The sequence below is a fragment of the Macadamia integrifolia genome, chromosome 13, assembly GCF_013358625.1.
Source record: "Macadamia integrifolia cultivar HAES 741 chromosome 13, SCU_Mint_v3, whole genome shotgun sequence".
In the NCBI taxonomy this organism is placed as follows: domain Eukaryota; kingdom Viridiplantae; phylum Streptophyta; class Magnoliopsida; order Proteales; family Proteaceae; genus Macadamia; species Macadamia integrifolia.
The window spans coordinates 29,155,965-29,160,421 of NC_056569.1; the positions used below are offsets into that span (position 1 = coordinate 29,155,965).

At 38.9% G+C, this 4,457-nt stretch overlaps 1 pseudogene; it reads left to right on the forward strand.

The window, feature by feature from the left end:
• Window positions 1-3,760: 3,760 nt before the first annotated feature.
• Window positions 3,761-4,262, forward strand: LOC122058933 (annotated as a pseudogene).
• Window positions 4,263-4,457: the final 195 nt, after the last annotated feature.

Sequence of the window (4,457 nt, forward strand, 5' to 3'; positions counted from 1 at the left end):
ACAAGACAAGGAAGCTTTCCTAAGATTTTGAAAGACCGACAAAAGAACTTCATTAGTAGAAGGAGACCCTTTCTCTTTAGACTCTTAGCACATGCCGACACTTTAAGGAATTTAGGGGGTAGAGGGTCAGTTACGGTCATTGTTTTTTAAAATTTGAAGGTAGCAAAGTGGTTTGAAGAATTGGAATTGGAATTGGAATTGAAATCGAAATTGAATCGTACTTATCGAAATGTGATTCCACTAAGAAGACCAGCTAGGGTTAACTCGACCCAACCCGGCCCAACCCAGAGCCCTGTAGGGTTGGGCCTAAGCATGAACCCGATAGGGTTGGGTTAGGGTTGGTTTGAGTTTTGAGAACCTAGGGTTGGGTTAGGGTTTTAAGAAACCCGGCCCAACTCAGCCTTGTTTCACCCTTAACTCCAAGAGGTGTTTCCTCTACATTAGAAAATTTGGGTTCATGTAGGTATCGGCCATCGTATCAGTATCGGAATTGATACTGTCCAGTGCAGACAGTTTTTCCCTAAAAGAACTGATACCAGACCTTTCTAAAAAACATTTTTACCCTTATACCGTTTCAGTGATGGGTATTGGTATGACATGGATAGATGGATATGGCCAATACCAAACTGATACCTAAATCCATGGTTGGGTTTGGGCTATGGGCACCGCAGCTGTTCCCAGTCCAAACCCACTCAATTACAACGCGAAAGGAGAACCCATTTTTGACTTGGCGGGCTCGGGCAGCCTGCTTAAACACTAAAAAGTAAAAGAACAAACTAGACCATAAATTAAATCTATTGGATATTAGGCCCAACCCAGTTGATAATTGGATATTAGGCCCAACCCAGTCGATAATTGGATATTAGGCCCAACCTAATATCCAGTTATCAAGTCTGATTACTTATGTTTTGGAAGGATTAAAGAGTTAGAATGTGTCATCAACTTCAACAAAAATACCCTGTTGGAATGATTGAAGTTTTTCTTTTCTTTTGAACTTCATTGAGTTTTACATATTGAAACCCACTTAGGGTGAAACAAGAACCTCTTCATCTACAATGATTTGATACTATAATTCGATGACTTCTCGAACATTAACTCTTGTCCCAACTAATGAAATTCCGAAATAATTTTTTAGGTTTTAATCAATTAAAGGGTCAAACCCCATGATTAAAATGATTCTCTTCACATCATGGGTCAAGGAAAACTCAAATTTTTAATATATTATCTTCACTTATTAGGGTCTCTTTACCTTTTTTTTTTTTTTGGGTAGAAGGGACTCTTCACTATGGATGAATAAACAGTAAATATCAACAATAACAATAACAATAACAATTCAACATTTCCTAGTTAAATGGGGTTGGCTACATGGATCTATGAGAGGGAAAAAAAGCAACACCGCAAGAACAACGAACCAATTGAATACATGAATCTTTGCCTTCTAAACAACTCTCTTAAGTGTTATCAGTCATACTAGAGTCTAGACCTAGTTTTGCATGTCTTTCCTTACAACATCATCTAAAGTCATTTCAGGCTTGCCTCTACTCTTTTGGCTCATTCCATCGGGATATGATCAATCCTCCTTATACAAATGCCTCTGTTGAACATGGCCATATCACCTTAAACGACATTCTTGGAGCTTGTCTTCAATCGGGACAACTCCCAAAATCAGTTCTAGCTTATTATTCATTACCCTCTTTCTTTTAGTTTTGCCGCACATCCATCTCAACATCTTCATCCCCACAATACTTAGCTTATCTATGTTACGCTTCTTAACAGCCCTACATGTTGGTCCATATATAATAATCGGTCTCACGACAGTTTTATAGAATTTTCTTTTAAGCTTTAAAGGAATAAGTCGATCACACAACATTTCAGATGCACCTCTCCACTTTGTCCATCATACCTTAATTCTATTAGAAACATCACTTCTATATCCCCTTTCTTGTTTATGGTTGACCCCGGATATCGAAAATAGTCGCTTTGTGGTATTTCTCTTTGTTCGAGTTTCACCACTTTGTTATCCATCCTTATGCAGCTAGAATTACACATCATATGCTCGATCCAAAATATATTATCATCACTGATTAAGGTCCTCAAAGCTGTTGCTTTTTAGTATATTTACAGGGATCAGGGCTGTTTTGTGGTTTTGACTTTCGAGAAACCATCTTTATAAAATTTATTTATGGATTATGGACCAAAGTCGTACATTAATAAAACGTAAATGGGAAAAGGGAAGGGACTTCATGAAGATAGAAGTTAGGATTGGCAACGTAAATTAAGTCAAAGAAACTTGTTTAGAAGGGAGGAAACTAATTGCAAAGATGGATTTAGCCTAACAGGAGAAGTACGTACCTAACCAATGGATTCAATGCCCAAACAGAATTGGCCAAACCTAGCTAGATAGTTCTCTTCTGTTCTCTTCTGAGATGTCAAAGTTTGGCATTTTGACAGCAAAATTAGCTTCTCCCAAAAAAAATTCCAACTCTTTAGAGCATACTTAGCTAACCTCATCTGACTCATCTCTGTTGACTAAGCAAACCCTCATCTGACTCATCTAGAATGTGGGCCCCATGTTCATGCTGATGGGCCCACCGGAATTTGGAGGGCCCTTTGATAGTCTGATAGATGGTTCATGGTTGGACTGTCAAACCGGCCGATGGTCCAGGCCGCAGCAATCCGGTTTTAATAACAAATTATTAACAAATTGTCTAGTCGTTGTAACTTGTTTAGGGAGATAGAATGCTGTTGTTAGTTTAGTAGGGTTTCATCAGATTAAAGTATTAGATACACTTTACGTGTTATTTTGACCTTAATTATTTAACTTAATCTAACTTATCTCTTGTACTTTTTAAAGTGATGAAAACATTTCCATTAATCTTTTGACTTTTCATAACTTTTTCTGATATATTTCAAATTGGGGAAAAAATTCCCACATCAACATTGAAGGATGCATACACAATATGTCTTCTCACAATCTAGCCATTTGGGACTCACACTGACATTGGTGATGAAATTGTTTCCCGTGGGGGAGGTCCCCCTCCCCACCCCACATTTTGGTGTGAAGATCCCTCTCTTCAAAATGTTATATTTAAAATTTGGGATAAAATTTTCTCACAAGGGGGAGAAGGAAGGATCCCCATGTCACTAGTGATTTGATTATGTGATTGGACTCCAGTGTCATCATAATGAAAACACATCCCTCCCTATTTCAACCAGACTACCATAGTCAATGACGAGGGGATTCTTCCTTCACAATGGGTGAATGAAAACTGGATCTAAAATCCAAATTTGGTTGGACGGATCTCAAAAGACCAGACTGTGCTTCGACCTTTGGACCTCCGGGCCTCCAACCCCATATTAGGGCTAGCCTACCCTCCACTATTCCACACAAATATCGTATGTAGGATTTCCAACCGCCAGAGGCTACAACAGTCTATCTTAGTCCATTTCTACAAAAGAATTTATTGATGTTAATGAAATGTTGCCTAACCTTGCTAGCTGTTGCTGTTCTTAGTAAGAAGTTTAGTCTCATTTGGTTTTTGAATGACATTCTGGTCTCATAATTTAGTACGTAGCCATTGAATTAGACCAACCCACTAAAAGAAAAATGCAAAACGTAAACGGTATGCCCACCTGCTCCTCTTTAGCCCTTCATGTCAACTCTCTCTTGCCAACTTCTCTATATAAATCCATCAAACTCACTCTTCAGACTCACCATTCATTTCATCTATACCCTCTTGTCTCCCTCTTCCCTCTTCCCTCATTCTAATTTCCAATTCCTTCTACTCCTCACTCACGAACCATGAAGTTGATTAAGGTGTTCTTTGTTCTTGCAGTAGCCATGGCCTTAGTCATAGGCATCACAGCAGCAATGCCAAGAGAAGAAGGAGAAGTAGAAGTAGAAGATAATGGTGAACAACCATCATCTTCTCTGAGGGGAATGGGTAGGGTAGGTTCCTGAAACAAAATTACAGCAGCAACCCTAGGCAGCAAATGACTTGTAACAAATACCCTAGGATATGTAGAGCTAGGGGTAGCCCAGGACCTGATTGCTGCAGCAAGAAATGTGTCAATGTGAAAACAGACAGACTCAATTGTGGGTTTTGTGGGAAGAAGTGCAAGTACAATGAGATATGTTGTGGAGGTAAATGTATCAACCCTTCCTCCAACAAGAAGCATTGTGGGCAATGCAACATCAAGTGCAAGAAAGGGTACTCCTGTGAACTGGGTATATGCAACTACGCTTAGAGAGAGAGAGAGAGAGAGAGCTATGTATGTTTGTGCATGTGTGTGTATTTCACCATCATTCTTCTTATTCTTCTTCATCTATAGAGCCTTATAATTTGTATTTTACGAGTGTAAAATAACAATAAAGGCAAGCAATCTACCACGTAGGGCTCTGCCAAGTTCTTTTATGCATGGAGATGTATACGCTTATTTCTATTTAATCATATAAA